At 30.9% G+C, this 9425-nt stretch overlaps 1 protein-coding gene across 1 annotated transcript in view; it reads left to right on the top strand.

Moving 5' to 3' along the window:
• The first annotated feature begins 5051 nt into the window (after positions 1 to 5051).
• LOC105251571 overlaps positions 5052 to 9425 on the top strand; it is a 30531-nt gene continuing 26157 nt past the window's right edge. The window contains exon 1 of the mRNA XM_020027623.2: positions 5052 to 5377. The gene's annotated coding sequence lies outside the window, so the exon portion shown is untranslated. The remainder of the gene's footprint in view (positions 5378 to 9425) is intronic.

Genomic DNA, 9425 nt, shown 5'->3' with positions numbered 1-9425 from the left:
GCGCGTGTCGCAAATTGATTTTCGATGTTTAGCAGACATCAATATATTATATTTAACCGCGTTCAAATCTGCTGTGGACGCGAAAATAATCTCGAGTTCCTTCGAGACCACAATTATCTGTCATGACAATCTAACGTTGGATGATTAATAACTATAAACTAATAATAATGATTAATAACTATAAACTAATTTATAAATGTGCAATAACAGAAAACTTACTTAATATTTTGTTTAGAAAAATTTCAGAGTAAATATACATAATGAGATATAAATATTTATAATAATTATTTATAATAAATATTTATTATAATGAGATATTAAATATTTTCTCATCAACCGAATAATTTGCTATAAGTCATTTATCTCTATAAAAGATAAGTCGGTAAAACTAATATAACACACAACATACTTATTAGATTTAGAAAGTTAATTTCATTATATTATGCAAATAACGTAGATATTGTTTGAAGAAATTTCGAAAAATTTTTGCAAAACCTGCAAACCATCATCGTATATTGCACATGAAAAGACATGCAATATTCTCTCCGGTTCCTTTAAATTAAAAAAAAAAAATTTCTCTCCCGTTTCATTTCTACCTTATTCTATACGCTTCATAGTTGCTGCTATAAGTAAGGATTAACAGAGTAAAAAGAAGATAGGAAATAATTCATAACAGTAAACGTTTTTATAGAACGTTTAACAATAGCATATCGTTATATACAATGTATGCTGAGCAAATACTAACTGCGAGAAGAATTCACGGCGCGCTTTTTGCACAGAAATTATCGAGCATACATTTCCGCCAAGCTTCGTAATAGCGGCACCATTTTTGACCCCGATAGCGAGAAGATAATATCATTCATTAAGTGTAAAGTGTTTTTGACTCTTCAAAACATTTTCGCGAAGGAAACATGAAAATATAAAGGGCTGGAAATTCGAGATACTATAAGAGGTCAGTCATTAGCCGACAAAGTTCTAATTAATGGATTATGACGTGCTACGGCATCGCGAGGTAAAGTGTACGAGAAGTTATATCGACATAAAATTAGCATCTCATCAAGAAGATAATGCACAAGAATGATGATGATTTTTTCGCTAAACTTCGCGGCAGCTTTAAACGCGTCGAGAATTTACTTGAGAGATAATTGCAGCAGATTATGTGTTAATCAAAGCCGTATGCACCTATTAAAGAGTAAATTTATAGGATTTAAACGCCGAGCTAAATGTCTTTTACTGACGATACAGTTTCGTAGAGTGATAAATCTTTAGTTGACCACAGTCTGGTATTCACCATCTGGCGTCCGACACGAACACGCACGCGAGAAAATTGCTGAAGGAGTTGAAGTTGCTCACATATATACATGTATACTCTCACAGACAAATCGATATTCACCCTCTATTCCAAACGGCCCCTTTATATTAGTCTATCTATCCATTAATATACTCATTCATAATTTCGATACATAAAGTGCAACTAACATCGTAAAAACGAACGAAAAAGCTTTTATAAATGAATAAAACATATGTAAAAAAGTAAGACCAGATTGTAAAATAATTTTTTTTCACACGAGATCATTTTCTATATTTTATATTTTTGCACAATCGTTTGTTCTCATTTTTTATACAATGTCATACTTTGTATAATTCCTTGTAATTTTGCATATCAAATGCAAATAAAATATATATGTACATCCATATGGCGTTATTCACTATTTTTTGTGTATTTTCATCATTTTGTGTTTTTTTATATTACATTTTCCTAGACAACGTTTAATCTGCACATATAAATATCGCTCAATTGTTTTTGCGATCACAAAACGTGGCAGCTTCTATGTACATTATTCCAACGATACTGCCCTCTCAGCCACACACGCACATACACTCGCACATACACATGCATATAATACGCGCGTGCATACGAGAAAATGTCGGATGTGGTTCCGGATGTACTCTCAGAGTACCTAACGCCGGATTAAATCCACAATAAAACTGATTATGAGCAAAGACACGCTTGAAAACATGGCAGATTCAACATCTCATTAAGAAAATCGATGTTACTTTAATTATTGTACGAATCTCTTTCAATGAATAAACATTGAACGTAAACGTAGCAATTAAAAAGATACGAAATGCGTGTGATTAAACGTCCGATTGAAATTAAACTTTCAGTTTAATTAAAAGTCACTTGTATATTATATATTCCCGTATGTTCGTATATATTTGAAAAATACAATTGCATTCACAAGTCCCAGGAAATATTCAGGTTAAATAGATGACGCATTAATTTCATAAAGGTATAATGACATTAAGCGAACGTCGCGTCGCTAAAAATTATTATTCATTATTAGATTGCTCGTTTTGAGCAGCGACATAATTTCTATACGGAACGTTATTTGTGTGCGTGTATATTTTGTTCGAAAATAAAAAGCTCTCGTACTAATCTATATTAACAATAATAATTTTCAATTATTTTTTTCTATGATTGATTTAATTATCTGGGAGAATTCGATTTTCTGGATCGAAACAGGAAATGTCAGAGGGAGGCTGCTTTGAGAGTATTACAAAATGCGAGTAGGCATATAAAAGGCACAATATTGGCGAGCGAATTTTGCACGTAAAAGCCCTATTCGATATATAACGAGATGTAAAGTGTGTTCAATCACGCTTATCACTTAAACGTTTCAATTAACACTTTAAAATATGCGCCACCATCTACATATTATTGTACACACACACACACACACACACACACACATATATATATTTTTAATCGTTAGGATTATATATATTATTAGGATATATACTACATAGTAAATTATTATATTTCTATATGTCCCATATATAACTTGAAATCACACAAAGATTTCATATTTTATTAGAAATGTAATATTGCAGCGTGTGATTAATTAAATTCTTCACGAAATAATTAAAAAGCACTGCATTTCGTGTTCCATTTCATAATCGTGCGCAGATTTACATACTTCCCTCGCACACACATGCATACATAGATGTACTCATAAGCTTTGCGCATTCACTTTGATGAGTGTGTCCGCCTGCATTCTCAACCAGGCTTAACGTAACCTACTTCCGGGCGGTGCAGCTTCCTTGCAATTAGTAAACTGAATTGCATCTCGCATCGTATGTTTCAACGACGTTGTATCTCTTTAAGAAGGAATTTTCACCCTCAGTTGCCAACAACAGAGATATGCGAGCTGTTTTTTAAACAGAAATTTTCAACTGGTAATTTGTTACAAATATTTTGCAAATCGAAATTCTCCACCAAAATGTAATATAATAGAATTCTCAATTTCTGGCTTCACCTTCCTTCATTCTGCATGCATCGTAAACAGACTGAGAATATTTGCTTGTAACATCGCGGCCATATCCACTGTAAATTTACCATAAAATCGATCAGAAAATCCCCTCCCCGGAGGTAACAGAGAATACGATTGTTCTTCGACTAAAAATAACATATCTGTGGGATTTGTATGTAGATTCACGAAACGCGGCTTGATTAATTATCATCCCCAAAGGGGATATTCATCGAATTTTATAAAATTTAAAAACGCTATCTCTCTAACGCATTTATTTGAAACTGATGAGATGAATTGAATAGACTTAGTGAAATTAATGTGCAAGATTATTAATCTCTATATCGTGCTTTGTAATGTATCTGTCACTAAATTAAAGTTTTTATAGTCTCATGACGTTATTTTAACATATAATAATTTCCCGACTATTTCTGTGCCAAACATACAGAGAAATTACTTTCAGAAATATATTATCAATTGCAAAAGAAATAATCTATAATGATTTTTAATAAAATGAAAATTAATAAAATAAATTAATAAAATAAAAATACAAATTCACGAGATAATACATTTATTTAAAATCGTGATAAATGATCACTATTTAACTTTACACAATTACCATTAGAGGTAGATTTACACAATTTATTTAAATACCGTAGTCTATATGATATACGCGTCTAATTTATGATATTATTTTAAAATTAAACTCTCTCTTCTGCAAATATTTGAAAAAAAAATGACACGATTGGAAAAGTTTATACAAGGTAAATTAAATACCAGTTAAGAGTTTTATATATATATATATATATATATATATATCGCGTATTGCGATAGTCTTTATTCGGAGGATTTTAACTTTTGATAAGACGTCCTTTTTTATAATCATCTGCTATACATTCGATTACTCTTTCAATTTTTGTTGGCTTTTGATTAAAATCTCTTATACATTGCGGCACATGCGCGGATAAAGGAGACGCGCGAGGTAGTCGTGAGGTTTTCGGTCAGTCGGCCGAGAGCCGTCGAGGAACTCGAATTGCATGCAAATTTCGTTGTCCACGATATACGCACGAGGTTTCGAAGATTATCATCACAAAAGGCTGATAGAAACTACGTATGGTTTATGGACAAAATATTTATTTTCGCGCTGTAAAATGCATGAATCGTCGAAAGATTGACAACAAAAGGCTCAAAATTGTGTGCTCTACTGATTGGACAGAGTGGAAATATTTGGTGGAATAATGTCTCGTGAATTTTCTCACGCGGATGAATTTGCATGTGAAGACAAGCACGTCGCGCAACCGTGATTAATCGCAGTTGAAAACGAGAAAAGGCTCGACTCCGAAAGTTCGACGAAGAAATTCAAAGAGAACACATGGACGTGACTCGACTGATAGAATCGAGACCGACGAACTTCGAACCACTAGTAAATTTCCGGAGATACGATGGCGTGCTGGTGACAGAGAAAAATCGATCTTTAAGTGTCCAACTCTAACTTCTATTGTATGATAAAGATTACATCATTGAAACAGCTAGAAGATATATTTTATGAAAGTGTAGTTGACGAAGATATATTTTAAAAATTAATTTAGAGTAATCAATAAATCTAGTTTATTGATTATATAACTTATCAAGTATATTTAATATAAGACAGATAGATTTTTTTAGTCTTTAGTTTTTTAAGAGCTAGATAATTTTTTGAAACATTTATATCGACAATTAAAATATTTACGTGCTACATTTAGGCGAAAAGTGTGGATATGAAATCATCAAACATTTTATGAAATGCTTTCAAATTTTATACAAAAGTATTATAATATCGGCAATACCATACAAAGATTGCGCCGACATATTAAACGTCAAATTACCGAATGTGTTCGGTAAAGAAGCTAGTATACTAGAAGTTAGTGTGTATACGAGAGTTACTACTCGTATCCCTTCAATGACATCGTCGAGAATACACAAAGTTGGCCAAGCATGAACAAGGGGAGATCCGGTGCGACAATTACCCGGAAAATTTTAGAGCTCGCATCACGAAGATTTCACAAACTATAAATTAATTCTCACAGGTATGTTGATTTAGCTTATCCTAGTTTATCCTCGCATCTCAAAATACAATATTCCCAATATATGCCCCGAATATGCGCGCGATTTATGCTTGTATATATGATATTATCCATCTATCGCCAAAACATAAAATAATTGATCGATTGGTAGTTTGCGATAATCAACGTCGACATTAATTACGGAAAATTCAATTTACGATTATAAGTTTACAGATTATCATTGATTATACAATTCGGCTTACTCTCATGTATGTACAAAAATATTTATATTAGCTATGCATAATATTTATTTACGAAAAAGATACGTTCGATAATATTAATATCGTAAAATTAAATTAATTGATAAAATTTTAATAATTGGAAAATAGAATAAGTAGAAATTCATATGTTTTGAGGTCGGAATATCTCTGCTTTTACATTATTTAATTTATAACATTTGTAAATCATATCTCTCCTATATATTTCAATCGCTATTAATATTAAAGATAATCTGTTAAAATTATGACCGCAAAATAGAAAAAAAGAAGCTATATTTTTAAATTAAAAATATCTCTCTGCTTTTAGAGATTATTTAATTTATAATATTTGAATCATATCTCTCCTGATAAGTATCAGTAATCATATCTCTCCTCTTAAGTCACTGTTGATATCAGAGGAAAAGAAATATACAATAGAATATGGATTATTCCATTCTCTTTGAGTTTGTTTCTTTGAGAGAAACATTGAATTATTCCGTATTCACGGAGGCTCGTATTCACGCAACTTTGTCTTCGGCTCGTTATCCAAAAATTTTCGCCATTTGTGCGAGTGTCTGTTTGCAACGTGACGTATCGACTTTCGATACTTGCGTCCATTGCTGATTCAGGACCGTGTATAGTTCTCTCCTCGCAGCATTAGCCTCACGTCACATGCTATGACGCTTAATAAGCGTGAGATACGCGAGAAATGTTGGATCGTTTCCAAGGTTTCGAAAAATTGCTCTTTCATTCTGAAATATTGCTTTTGCTTTGTTAAAGGCCGTAATCTTCCCTCGATGAGACGTGCGCGGCATCCGTCAAATCGTTTCCATAATACTTCACTATCTCCAAAGAGTGCACGATACAAGACTATCGTTGATGCATTATGTACTTATGGCAAATTACGTGTAAACAAAACATCATCGCGAATAACCACTTCAAAAACTGTTCATTACTTTTATCTACTTTTATCTTCCCCGAATTACATAGAATAACGCTCTTTTATAAGAGATTATTTCATTATCCGGTATCATTATAATGATGCTATTACGTTTAATTAATGCAGTTAATTCCGACAAAGCAAAATACTGAGCGCATCATTTCTTACATTTTTTATGCTCCATTATCCGATGTCGAGACAATTTAATGGAGAGAATTTATCAAAGGCTGGTAGGAAGCGAAAGAAGGTCCGGGAGGAGAATTTGTTTTGAAAAAAAATCGAGTCCAATCATAAGGGTTACCCTCGCGATGGGTATTAAGTACTGGTTCGAAGTGGAGACTGGCAAAAAAGTCGATAAATGATATTCAATTTTCTTCGCAATGTGTGGTTGATTTGTCACATGAATGACTCGCGTTAGCGAAAAAAAGTTAAGCTGGCAAAAAGTTAATCTGAATAAAAATAAAATAGACTTAAAGAACATAAACAGACAAGAAATAATAGGTCGCTTTTTTGTTAATCTTTTCAATATCGTTATTACGATGAGAGAGATAAATTTTGGCACAACATTTCATTCAATCGTTCATGTTAAAATGTTTATATTTTGCTGTACGATATATTTAGCACAAAGAAAATAAATTTCCTCTATGTGTTTATTCGATCAAAACCGATTTAATGTTGACTTCTGTTTCTAACAACTTAATTAAAAATAATATTATAAGATTATGATTTATAAGACATTTATAGTACATATTTTATAATTAAATTTATAATACACATATAAATACATATATCTGGACATATAGAAATTAGCTGAGCGGCTTAATTTAAATATCTGTAGAGCATATTTACAATAACTGCAAAAATTATATTGATAATAAGCTATACAAATATATATTTCTTCATGTAATTTTATGATTTAATTGTTAAAAACAATATATAAAATTTTTTCTGTATAAATCCTATTTTATATATCATTCCTTTAATTACTCTTATAGCTTTTTATAACTCAAGTATCTACAGATAGCTCTACGATTTACAATTAGAAAGAACAAATATAAGAAAAAAAAAGAAAAAAGAACAAAAGCAATTAAAACAAACAAATTGAATTCCTCGATTGCAATATAATTCTCCTTTCTGTAACTCACTACATAGAAGGATGGTTTGATTGCAAAGCAATCTTTCGCCTTTAGGCCGTGAAACTTTCCAAGGAGTAAACGTGTTGCCTAGATTCGTCTGAGAAGTAAACTGACAAGGGCAGACGGTAGAAATTGCCTATATTTGTCGGAGAGAAACGATACGATGCCTCGCGGGTACGATACTACAGAATTCGGGACTCGAGTTTCGCGTCTCGTTAACCCCCTGACCTCTTCGCGATAAATTGTAGATAGAATTTCATTTATACAAGAGTCGACAGAAACCCCTCCAAGAAAACAAATACGAAAAATATCGTACATCTAAGGCAATCGAAAAAAGAAAAAGAAAAAAAAATACAAATTTTCTTAAACAATCATGAATCTGTTTTTAGAACTATCGCACAAATTGATACGCATATACATAGTATAAGACCATCTAGATTAATGAGCATCTGGTATGGTGATTTAATGTTTGATGTTCATTGGTTTAGGCAGCCTTACGCTATGCATATGGAATTATGCATAGCGTAAGACTGCCTAAACCAATGAACATCAATTTGTGTGCGATAGCCCTTGCATTAAAATCATCCTCACGATTGTATATATATACAGGGTGAGTTTTATTACTTGTGTCAATCTTTTTATCATGCAGGAGATTACCGACTACATAATAAATTGATCGGTAAATGTCAATTATTTGGATTGACCTTATCGAAGACCCGAATGTAATGTGTACAATTAAAGCAAATTAAAAGCCGAAATTATGTAGTATGAATTTATTATTATTATTATTAAAGCTACATATTTAGTATTATTATTATAATTATTATACACATTATATTCGGGTCTTCGACACGATCAATCCAAATAATTGACATTTATGTACCGATCAATTTATTATGCAGTCTCTCGAGGTAATCTCTACATGATAAAAAGATTGACACAAGCAATAAAATTCACCCTGTATGTATATATATATATATATATATATATATATATATATCAAAGTGATAAATTTATACATTATTTTCTTGTCAAATTCTAAAAAAGTCTAAATGTTATAAAAAATATATAAAAAAGTTTATATAAATAAATATATATAAATAAAAATATAAAAGAAAATATATAAATAAATATATAAAAGAAAATATATAAATAAATATATTAAAAAAAGTCTAATGGTAAAGTATAAGTATAGTAAAAGTATATAAATTTAAAAATAAAACTTGTGTATACATGTACAATTTTTCAAGTGCTTGATAAAAAATTAGTGGGCGACGATAGAGTTAATACAATAATAATAATAATCCATAGCAAAATTTTACCTGAAGATTATATGAGCCAATATTTTAAAGTGAGGACATATATGTTTACATAAAGTTATCTTTTGATATCTCATGATTTATGTGGATATGCGACATATGTTTGTATAATAATGTTCTTTCGTAATGACTTTTTAGAATTTTGTTACTTTATTACACATTATTCCCTTTAGTATTGTATAGGATTTTGTGGAATAATAAAACTTTTATTACGTTCTTGGACTGTAATCCTATGGATTATTTACTCTCTACCCTTTCTCTCATTCCATGTTTGGTCTCGTGTCGTTTTTCCAAATATACAACAGAAAAGCTACTTAGAAACATTTTCTAAGGAAAAAAAGGAAAATAATAATTAAAACTAAATTTTTGTGCACACGTATGTATATATTAATTTATTCACTCTAGATTTAATGAAGTCCT

This window comes from Camponotus floridanus, unplaced genomic scaffold (genome assembly GCF_003227725.1).
Source record: "Camponotus floridanus strain SB8 unplaced genomic scaffold, Cflo_v7.5 scaffold7, whole genome shotgun sequence".
In the NCBI taxonomy this organism is placed as follows: domain Eukaryota; kingdom Metazoa; phylum Arthropoda; class Insecta; order Hymenoptera; family Formicidae; genus Camponotus; species Camponotus floridanus.
This window is presented reverse-complemented; position numbering and strand designations above follow the sequence as displayed.